A 12,890-nucleotide genomic window follows, 5' to 3' on the forward strand; every position below is an offset into this window, starting at 1 on the left:
AGCATAACTATCAAGTTTATAAGTAGCTAAATGCTATAGTTATTGCTCTTCCATTTTTAACACAACTTAAATAATTAACCTAATAACCAGATACGTATAAAAACATCAGCCATTTCCAGGTCTCCTGAAGAGGCTTGCGGTATCTGTCTATTGGACAGCGAATGCGGCCAGTTATTTAATTAAATAGAACGACTGTTTGATTATAGTTCAGTGAATTCCGAATAAACGAATAGTTCTTGATTATGGTGATTTGGTGGCCAAATAACCAGGCTTGTCCGTCATTAATGCAGTATCGGCGAGGAGAGAGGAGGTTATTTACAAGGACTCTTTTCTTTGCTAAAAAGGCCAATTTTCCTGAGAGACACTGGAATGTGATTTCTTAATAGCAGGGCGTTAACTACTACGGTTTGGTCTCCTGGTTTGTCTGCTATTAAAAGGTTGACTGCAATATTTATATGAATTTAAGGCTAACTGTTTATGTTCATATCAATAAAAAATGAAAATACCTCCCAAAGCATCGTTGTTGCAGGTCAGTGCAGTTGCGCATGGCGCTTTAACGATCTGTTTTATAACTTCAGCGGTAACATTTTGCATCCAAGATCAGAAAATAGAAACTGAAGTACTTTTGAACAATTCAGGGGAGAATGCTTACTAATGAATGTGAAATTTCATTATTTTTACATGGTATGCAAACTTGTAGACCGCCATAAGATTCATCAATGGTAACCATTCTTTTGTGTTTATTGTAATAAAGTGAAAGCATAAACAGTCGAATCATGTTGGATCGAGCTCGCTTGGCTCGAATTCCTCGTTGGCTCGAACTGGATGTAAAAGACCGATTTCTTTATAATGAACGTAAGCTTCCAGTTTGGCTCGAGATTTTCGAATCTCGATGTACTTTCGCCGGTCCCTGGGAGTTCAAGTCAACGATGTTCGACTGTACACATATAATGCTTACAATGAAACTTTATCAAGGCGATATCAACTATTAATAGAATGTTATCATCATGTTTCTGAGGATTCCATGTTCGTGATGTTGCTAGGAACTATAGCCACTAATCAAATGCATGATTATATTTGCACAAAATGTTTATTAAATACAATGTAGTATGTTTGTACTTCTGATTTGCAAATATTTTCCAAGACAGGGTTGTTGATCGTGATCTCACAGCGCTGTCTAAATAAGCAGATTAACGAAGCAGATTCAAACATTTTGTTCCAATAACAATCAAAAGGCATTGTGTAAACACTTTCGGGCGGTTTTTTTTTTAAATAAATGACGAATTCGTTGATTTTCCGATAGAATCTGAAATTATGAGCGAAAAAGAACAACACCAATTACATATATATTAAAAATGATATGGACTTTAACATGTATCTTTCTAGCCAGATAAAGACTTCAAAAGCTGACTGAAATTAATGAATAATTGATTGTTTAAGGCGATATCACATTCTTTATTCTATTTAGAATATCAGAATTGACTTTTATCTGTAAAGGTATCTTCGATATTGTTCTGTTTTAATAATTTTAAGATGAGATATCTACATAATATACATGCTGTGCAATAATAAAAAAAACTGTGGAGGCGAAATGCATAATTGGCATGGAAGAGAGTAATGCCATAAATAAATTGTAAACCTTGATATTAAAATGGTCAAGCATTCTTTTTCTGTTTACATGGATGGATACAAACGCCTCACGTTTGGTGAATCATTGCTGCACCCTATTGTCGACTTTGAATACACCATACGCAATGAGATATAACCTTAAAGTAGAATAAATGGAAATGTCGATGCATTATTTTAATTGTTGATCAGCTTTTAAATCTACAAAATACGAAGCCTTTCATTAACACGATAACCGATATGATGAGCTAAGGTCCTGTCAGTAGTTTGTTAAAGCTGTTCTTGTCATATCGTCGTTATTGACAAATGGATTACACGAGGAATCGGAAGTATTGGTATCAGTTTCTTGGAACTTCGTACTTTAGAACTTAAATTAGATTCACGCAAGGTTGCCTTGTATTAGAAAAATGTTGTGGGAACTACTGACAACATTGCATTTAATGAGCTGCGAACACGGCAGCTCAAGATGCTAACTACATAACAAGATCATTGCCAACATTGAAGTGTTATGTTATTATACTTGCAGTGGCAATGCTTGTTGGTGTCGTAGGAACTGGTTCATTTGTACCTTAGTGTAAACCTTGTCGTAGGAACTGGTTCATTTGTACCTTAGTGTAAAACTTGTCGTAGGAACTGGTTCATTTGTACCTTAGTGTAAACCTTGTCGTAGGAACTGGTTCATTTGTACCTTAGTGTAAACCTTGTCGTAGGAACTGGTTCATTTGTACCTTAGTGTAAACCTTGTCGTAGGAACTGGTTCATTTGTACCTTAGTGTAAACCTAAATACATTTCTTTAAAATAGTGTATATTTAAGCCGAAACTCGCTTTGTCGAACTCTAATATCTCAATGTTCTGGTAAAGCCAAACTCATTTCGAATGTGTTGGGTCTTCTTATACTTTTTTGTATTTCGGTTATATCAAATGGTCGTTATTTCGAAGTATTTCTCGAGATCCCAACGATTTAGAAATAGCGAGATTTGACTATATTCTAATGGAATAAATTAAGTAGCATTACAGCAAACCAAAAGCATAGCTATCTATACTATGAGTAGCTTAATGCTATGGTAATTGCTTTCCCATTCTTGACACAACTTAAGTAATTAACCTAATAACCTGGCCCCAATTTCTCGAAACTTCTTAAGCTTAACAGGCCTAAGTCGCTTATTTCAATTAGCCAAAATACATACTAATATTGAATTTTGATAAATGAAAAATGGTTTCTTCTAATTAGAATACAGATTTTCTTATATAATTTATAAAAACTCTTAAATAAGGTAAATAAAACGCATATTATAGAACAACAAAAATAGTGAGGTTAGCTTAATCCTGTTATAAGGGACTTGAGAAGTTTCGAGCAATTGGGGCCAGATACGTATTAAGCATCAGACATTTCCAGATCTCCTGAAGAGGCTTGCGGCATCTGTCTATTGGGCAGCGGTTGAGGCCAGTTATTTCATTAGATAGAACGACTGTTTGATTATAGTTCAGTGAATTCCGAATGAACGAATAGTTTTTGATTATGGTGATTGGTGACCAAATAACCAGGCTTGTCCGACATTCCACTAATGCAATATCGGCGAGGAGAGAGGAGGTTTTTTACAAGCACTCCTTTCTCTGCTAAACAGGCCAATTCGACACGGTTTTCCTGAGAGGCACTGGAATGAGATTTCTTAATAGCGGGGCTTTAACTACTACGGCTGGATCTCCTGGTTTGTCTTCCATAAAAAAGGTTGGCTTTAGTATTAATATGAATTTAAGGCTAACAGTTCGGTTTATATCAATAAAAACCGGAAATATATCCCAAAGCACCGGTCTTGTAGTCCAGTGCAAATGTGCATAACGATCTGTCAAGTTCAGCAGTTACATTTTGCATCCAAGACCAGAAAATAGAATCTGAAGTACTTTTGAACAATTCAGGAGAGAATGCTTTCTAATGAATGAGAAATGTCATAATTATGCATGGTATGCAATATCGTAGAACGCCAAAGGAATTAACAAAGGTTGGTGTTCTTTTGTGTGTATTTAAACAAAGTTAAAGCATAAACAGTCGAACACTGTTTGCTCCAACTCGCTTGGCTCGAATTAAACAATTCAGGGGAGAATGATTACTAATGAATGAGAATTGTCATAATTATTCATGGTATGCAATAGTGTAAACTGCCAAAGCAATTATCAAAGGTTAGTGTTCTTTTGTGTGTATTTAAACAATGTTTTAAATCATAAAAAGTCGAACCTGGCTCCAACTCGCTTGGCTCGAATTCCTCATTGGCTCGAACTGGATGTAAAGGAACGATTTCTTTATAATGGTGGTAAGTTTTCCGCTTGGAAAGAGTTTTTTCGAGGATCGAGGTATTTTCGCCGGTCCCTGGGAGCTCGAGCCAACGAGGTTCGACTTGATACATATTATGCTGACAATGAAACGTTATCAAGGCGATATCAACTATTAATAGAATCTATGTTATCATCATGTTTCTAAGGATTCCATATTCGTGATGTTCCCAGGAACTTTAGCCAGTTATCAAATACAAGATTATATTTACACAATATGCTTTATAAATAGTATGTTTGTACTTCCGTTTTGCAAATATTTTCCTAGACAAGGCTGTTGATCATGATCTCAAAGCGCTGTCTAAATAAACAGATTAACGAAGGAGATTCAAACATTCTGTTCCAATTACAATCAAAAGGCGTTGTGAAAACACTTCCCGTTGGGTTAGTTTTATTTGAAGTAAATGACGAATTCGTTGATTTTCCGATAGAATCTGAAATTATGAGCAATACGAACCAAGTCAAGTACATATATATAAAATATGATATGGACTTTAACAGGAATTTTCTTGCCGGATAAGGCTACATAGGCTGACAGAAATTAATGAATAATTGATTGTTTAAGGCGATATCGCATTTTGTATTTTATTCTGAATTTCAGAATTGACTTTTGCCTGTTCTTTTATGATTAATTATAGATGAGATATCTACATGTTATGCGTGCTGTGTAATAATATCAATTGTTTTCTGGCGGCGAAATGCATAACTGACATGAAATAGAGTAATGCCATAACTGAATTATTATCTTTGATTTTAAAAATGTCACGCTTCTTGTTCATATTCTTATAATTTGATATGTTATGTATGTTTGTTATTTATGACGGAAAATATCTCATTAAGCTAATATTTCTTGTTAGCAATTACCCGACTTTAAAATTTAATAATGATCATTGTGTCTTGTATCGTGTATATTGTATCTTATATCTTGTATCACATTTACACATACGCCTTATGTTTGCGGTTGAATCATTGTTGCACTGCTTTATCAATTTTGAATACACCGAACGAATTGAGATACAAATTCAAAGCACAATAACTGGATTTGTCAATGCATTTTTATAACTGTTGATCAGCTTTTCAGTCTACTAGTTACGAAGCCTTCATTAACACGATAACCGATATGATGAGCTAAGGTCCTGTCTGTAGTTTGTTAAAGGTGTTCTTGTCATATCATCGTTATTGACAAATGGATTACACGTGGAATCGGAAGTATGGGTATTTGTTTCTCGGAACTTGGTACTTCAGAAGTTAAATAAGATACACGCGAGGTTGGCGTGTATTAGAAAAATGTTGTGGGAACTACTGACAACATGGCGCTTAAGGAGATACCTACAAGGCAGCTCAAGTTGCTAATTACATAACAAGAGCATTGCCAACATTAAAGTGTCATGTTATTATAACAGTGGTAATGAGTTTTGGTGTCGAGGGAACTGGTTTACTTGTAGCTTAGTGTCAACCTTCATATATTTCCTTAAAAAATGAAAATTAATGTCGAAACCCGCTATGTCGAACTCTGCTATCTCGATGTTGTGGTAAAGCCGAACTCTTTTTTAATGTGTTGGGTCTTGTAATACTTTTTTGAATTTCTGTTATATCGAATGTTCGTTATCTCGAAGTGTTTCTCGGAACCCCAATGACATCCACATTGCGAGATTTGACCGTATACTAATGGAATAACTTAAGTAGAATAACACCCAACAAATAGCCTAACTACATTTACTACGAGAAGCCTAATGCTAATTTTATTGCTCCTACATTATCGACACAGCATAAGTTATTTACCAAAATACCAGATACGTATAAAACATCAGACATTTCCAGATCTCATAAAGAGGCTTGCGACATATGTCTATTGGGCAGCAGTTGAGGCCAGTTATTTCATTAGATAGAACGACTGTTTGAGTATAGTTCAGTGGATTCCGAATAGTTCTTGATTACAGTGGTTGGTGACCAAATAACCAGACTTGTCCGTCATTCCACTAATGCAATATCGGCGAGGAGAGAGGAGATTATTTACAGGGACTCTTTTTCTGCTAAAAAGGCCAATTCCACACGGTTTTCCTGAGAGGCAACGGAATGAGATTTCTTAATAGCAGAGCTTTAAACTACTACGACCTGTAATTCTATGTTTGCTGTAGTAAAAAGGTTGACTTCAATATGTATATGAACTTAAGACTAACTGTTAAAGTTTATTATTTAAATAAACACCGGAAATATCTTTCTAAGCATCGTTGTTATAGGGCAGTGCAGTTGCACATGAAGCTTTAACGATCTTTCAACTTCAGCGGTAACATTTTGCATCCAAGACCAGAAAACAGAAACAGAAGTACTATTGAACAATTCAATGGAGAATGCTTACTAATGAATAAGAAATATCATAATGTTTCATGGTGTGCAATTTTTTAGCTCAAAAGATTCATAAAATGTTGAGTGTTATTTTGTGTGTATTTTAATAAAGTTAAAGCATAAACAGTCGAACCCTGTCGTTTTTAACTCGCTTGGCTCGAATTCCTCGTTTGCTCGAACTGGATGAAAAGGACCGATTTCTTTATACTGAACGTAAGCTTCCCAATTGGTTCAAGGTTTTCGAGGCTCGATGTATTTTCTCCGGTCCCTGGGAGTTCGAGCCAACAATGTTCGACTGTACACATGTAATGCCTACAATGAAACGTTATCAAGGCAATATCAACTATTTATAGAGTCTATGTTATCATGTTTCTGGAGATTCCATGTTCGTGATGTTCCCAGGAACTGTAGCCAGTTATCAAATACAAGATTATATTTACACAAAATCTTATTAAATAATATGTTTGTACTTCTGTTTTGCAAATATTTTCCTAGACAAGGCTGTTGATCATGATCTCAAAGCGCTGTCTAAATAAACAGATTAGCGAATGAGATTCAAACATTCTGTTCCAATTACAATCAAAAGGCGTTGTGTAAACACTTTCGGTTGGGTTTGTTTTATTTGAAATAAATAACGAATGACTTGATTTTCCGATAGAAACTGAAATTATGAGCAAAAACAACTAAGTCATGTTCGTATACTAGTATATTAAATATTATATAGACTTTTACAGGTATCTGTCTAGCCAGATATGGCTACCGTGAAAGGCTGACTGAAATTAATGAATAATTGATTGTTTAAGGCGATATCACATTCTGTGTATCATTTAAAATATCTGAATCGACTTTTGTATGTAGATTTTTCTTTTAGTTTGTTCATTTTTAATTATTCTAAGATATTTAATCTATATGTTATGAGTGCTGTGCAATAATATAAAATGTTTTGTGGCGGAGAAATGCATTATTGACATGGAAGACAGTAATACCATAGCTGAATTGTTATCTTTAGTTTTAAAATTTTCACGCTTCTTGTTCATATTGTTTTGATATGTTATGTACGTTTTTTATTTATGTCGGAAAATGGCTCATTAAGCTAATGTTTTTTGTAATCAAATGCACGACTTTAAATAAAGATTTTTGCATCTTCTAGTTTGTATCTTGTATCACATCGATGTATACGCCGTGTGGTTAAGGTTGAATCATTGTTACACCGTTTGGTCGATTTTGAATACTTCGTACGAGTATAACTTAAAAGCAGAATAAATGGAGTGGTCAATGCATTATTAAAACTGTTCACCTTTTAAATCTAAAAATTCGAAGCCTTTTATTAACACGATAACCGACATGATGAGCTACATAACATGATCATTGCCAACATCGAAGTGTCATGTTATTATAACACTGGTAATGATTATTGGTGTCGTAGGAACTGGTTCATTGTTACTCGATGTCAACCCTTATTACATTTCCTTAAGATAAGGTAAAATAAAGTCGAAACTTAATATGTCGATGTTTGTTATATCGATGTTTTGGTTATATCCAACACTTTTCGAATTTAGTGGGTCTTTTTTTTATATTTCGGTTAATGCTCTTTACCTCAAAGTATTTGGAGAGATATCAAAAACTTGGACATAACGAGTTTTTACTGTATACTAAATGAATTCCTTAAGTAACGTAACAGCCAACCAATAGCACAACTATATGTATATGAGTAGCTTAGTGCTATAGTTACTGATCTTCCATTCTTGACACAACTTTTGTAGTAATTTACCTAATAACCAGATACGTATAAAACATCAACCATTTCCAGATCTCCTAAACAGGCTTGCGGCATCTGTCTATTGGGCAGTAGTTGAGGCCAGTTATTTCGTTAGATAGAAAGATTGCATGATTATAGTTCAGTGAATTCCGAATAAACGAATAGTTCTTGATTATGGTGACTGGTGGCCAAATAACCAGGCTTGTCCGTCATTCCACTAATGCAATATCGACGAGGAGAGGGGAGGTTGTTTAAAAGGACTCTTTTCTCTGCTAAAAGGCCAATATAAAAACCTGAAATATCTCCCTATGCATCGTTGTTGTAGTTCAGTGCAGTTGCGCATGACGCTTAAACGATCTGTCAGGTTCAGTGGTAACATTCTGCATCAAAGAACAGAAAATATCATCTTAGTACTACCGAACAATTCAGGAGAGAATGCTTACTAATGAATGTGAAATTTTATGATTATTCATGGTATGCAATCTTGTAGACCGCCAAAAGATTCATCAATGGTAAGTGTTATTTTGTGTTTATTTTAATAAAGTTAAAACATAAACAATCGAACCCTGTTTTTTCGAACTGGCTTGGCTCAAATTCCTCGTTGGCTCGAACTGGATGTAAAGCACCTTTTTTCTTAATATTAAAGGTAAGCTTCCCGCACACATATAATACCTACAATGAAACGTTATCAAGGCGGAATCAACTATTAATAGAAACTATGTTATCATCATGTTTCTGAGGATTCCATGTCCGTGATATTCCCAGGAACTATAGCCAGTAATCAAATACAACATTATATTCACACAATATGTTATTAAATAGTATGTTTGTACTTCCTTTTTGCAAACATTTTTTTAGACAAGGCTGTTGCTGATCATGATTTCAATGCGCTGTCTAAATTAACAGGGTAACGAAAGGGATTCAAATATTCTGTTCCAATTACATTCAAAAGGCATTGTGTAGACACTTTCAGTAATGATTGTTTATTTGAAATAAATGACGAGTGTGTTGATTTTCAATAAAATCTAAAATTATGAGCAAAACGAACCAAGTCAAGTACATGTATATTAAATATGATATACTACACTTTAACTGCTATCTTTCTAGCCAGACAAGGCTACAAAAGCTGACATAAATTAATAAATAATCGATTGTTTAAGGCGATATGACATGCTTTATTCTATTTAGAAAATCAGAATTGACTTTTGTCTGTTGAATTATTTTTGTTATTGTTCTCTTTTAATTATTCTAAGATATTTAATCTATATGTTATGAATGCTGTGCAATAATATAAAATGTTTTCTGGCGGCGAAATGCATTATTGATATGGAAGACAGTAATACCATAGCTGAATTTTTATCTTTGGTTTTAGAATAGTCACGCTTCTTGTTCATATTGTTTTAATATGTCATGTATTTTTTTATTTATGTCGGAAATGGCTCATCAAGCTAATGTTTTTTTTTGTAAACAAATACACGTCTTTAAATAAAGATTATGGCATCTTTTATCTTGTATCACATCGATGCATACGCCGTGTGGTTAAGGTTGAATCATTGTTACATCGTTTGGTCGATTTTAAATACGTCGTACGAAATGAGTATAACTTAAAGGCCTAGTTTAAGGCTTCTATTATTGACCCCCCCCCCAAAAAAAAAAAAAAAAAATACAAACAAAAATACAAACAAAACACAACCACAACCACAACCACAACAAAAAAAACGGGTATTAGCACAAGCACACAGCCTCTGATAATTGATCTTAATCTTATTACCTAATTACCTATTACCTTATTACCTGCTGTGCAGTTATCGATGTTTTATTATACAAATGGACCCTAAATGGCCCTGAGCCAATAAACCAAAAATTGGCCCCTACTGCGCCACCCGTGCGATTAGCAAGAGATGCACAGCAGGGGGTTATTATGCCAAACATTCCTTAAACTAGGCCTTTAAAGGCAGAATGAACGGAGTGGTCAATGCATGATTAAAACAGTTGATCAGCTTTTAAATCTACAAAATAAGAAGCCTTTCATTAACACGATAACCGATATGAAAACCTCCGGTCCTGTCAGTAGTTTGTTAAAGCTGTTCTTGTCATATCGTCGTTATTGACAAATGGATTACACGAGGAATCGAAAGTATGGGTATTAGTTTCTCGGAACTTGGTCCTTCAGAAGTTAAATTAGATACACGCGAGATTGCCATGTATTAGAAAAATGTTGCCGGAACTACTGACAACATGGCGTTCAATGAGATATTTACAAGGCAGATAAAGGTGGTAATTACATAATAAGATCATTGTCAACATTGAAGTGTCATGTTATTATAAAGTGGTAATGAGTATCGGTGTCGTGTAAAATAGTTCATTTGTACCTTTGTGTCAAACCTAAATACATTACCTTCAAATAATATTAAAGTCGAAACTCGTTATGTGGAATTCCGTTATCTCGATGCTAAGCCGAACTCTTTTCGAACGTGTTTGGTCTAATTATAGATGGGTTTTGTATTTCGGTTGTATCGACTGTTCGTTATTACCAAGTCTTTCACAAGATCACGCCTTCGACATAGCGAGTTTTAACTGTATTCTAAATAACTAACTCTAGTAGCATATCGGCCAACCAATAGCATAACTATCTAAATTAAGAGTAGCTTAATTCTGTAGTTATTGCTCTTCCATTCTTGACACAACTTAAAAAATTTATCTAATAACCAGATACGTATAAAACATCTGACATTTCCAGATCTCCTAAAGAGGCTTGCGGCATCTGTCTATTGGGCAGTAGTTGATCCCAGTTATTTCATTAGATAGAGCGACTGTTTTATTATAGTTCAGTGAATTCCGAATAAACGAATAGTTCTTGATAATAGTGGTTTGTGACCAAATAATCAGGCTTGTCAGTCATTCCACTAATGCAATATCGGCGAGGAGAGAGGAGATTATTTACAGGGACTCTTTTCTCTGCTTAAAGGCCAATTCGACACGGTTTTCCTGAGAGGCACTGAAATGATACTTCTAAATAGCAGAGCTTAAACTACTACGGTTGGGTCTCCTGGGTTGGCTACCATTTAAAGGTTGACTGCAATATTTATATGAATTTAAGGCTAACTGTTGATATTCATATCAATAAAAAATGAAAATATCTCCCAAAGCATCGTTGTTGCAGGTCAGTGCAGTTTCGCCTGGCGCTTTAACGATCTGTCAAGTTCAGCGGTAACATTTTGCGTCCAAGACCATTAAATAGAAAGTGAAGTACTATTGAACAATTCAGGGAAGAATGCTTACTACTGAATGAGAAATTTCATAATTATTAATGGTATGCAATATTGTAGACCGCCAAAGGAATCATCAATGGTAAGTGTTATTTTGTGTGTATTAAATAAATAAAGTTAAAGCATAAACAGTCGAACTCCATTGGCTCGAACTCGCTTGGCTCCAATTCCTCGTTGTCTCGAACTGGGTGTAAAGGACCGATTTATTTATATGAAAGTTAAGCTTCCCGATTGGCTCGAGGTTTTCGAGACTCGAGGTATTTTCGCCGTTCCCTGGGAGCTCGAGCCAACGAGGTTCGACTGTACACATATAATGCCTACAATGAAACGTTTTCAAGGCGATATCATGTTTCTGAGCATTCCATGTTCGTGATGTTCATAGGAACTTTTGCCAGTTATCAAATACAAGATTATATTTACACAATATGCTTATTAAATAGTATGTTTGTACTTCCGTTTTGCAAATATTTTCCTAGACAAGGCTGTTGATGACGATCTCAAATCGCTGTCTAAATAAACAGATTAGCGAATGAGATTCAAACATTCTGTTTCAATTACAATCAAAAGGCATTGTGTATAGACACTCGGTTGGGTTTGTTTTATTTGAAATAAACGACGAATGTGTTAATTTTCCGATAGAATCTGAAATTTTCAGCAAAGAGAACAAAGTCAATTACATGTATATTACATATGATATATTAAAACTTTGAAAAGGTTTTAAATTTGTATAATCCAATACAAATTATTTATATTATTCTATATGTTTAATTTGAAATCACCAAACATCCAGCATAGGGCGAAAATATTCATGAACATCATACTTTTATACACCTGTGTGTGTGGGGGGGGGGGTCTATAAAGATCTTAGTCTAATTTAGTCGTGAATTGAAAATTTCTAAGTGTCATTGTTTCATTATTTGCTGCATGCTTGCGTGGAACAACTTACGTCAGCTACTGGCTAGAATGCATAAATTCGTCCATATCAGCAACTATTGTATTGATTGCATACATTCGTCCATGTGAACAAATTTTGTATATATTGCATAAATTCGTCCATGTGAGCAGATCTTGTATATGTTGCATACATCTGTCCATGTGAGCAACTATTGTATATATTGTACAAATTCGTCCATGTGAGCCACCATTGTATATATTGCATTCATTCGTCTATGTGAGCAACTATTGTATAGATTGCATGAATTCGTCTATGTGAGCAACTATTGTATAGATTGCATGAATTCGTCCATGTGAGCAACTATTGTATATATTGCATAAATTCGTCCATGTGAGCAACTATTGTACATATTACATAATTTTGTCCATGTGAGCCACCATTGTATATATTGCATTCATTCGTCTATGTGAGCAACTATTGTATATATTGCACCAATTCGTTCATGTGAGCAAGTATTATATAGATTGCATGAATTCGTCCATGTGATCAACTATTGTATATATTGCATTCATTCGTCTATGTGAGCAACTATTGTATATATTGCACCAATTCGTTCATGTGAGCAAGTATTATATAGATTACATGAATTCGTCCATGTGATCAACT

Source organism: Mya arenaria, chromosome 8 (assembly GCF_026914265.1).
Source record: "Mya arenaria isolate MELC-2E11 chromosome 8, ASM2691426v1".
In the NCBI taxonomy this organism is placed as follows: domain Eukaryota; kingdom Metazoa; phylum Mollusca; class Bivalvia; order Myida; family Myidae; genus Mya; species Mya arenaria.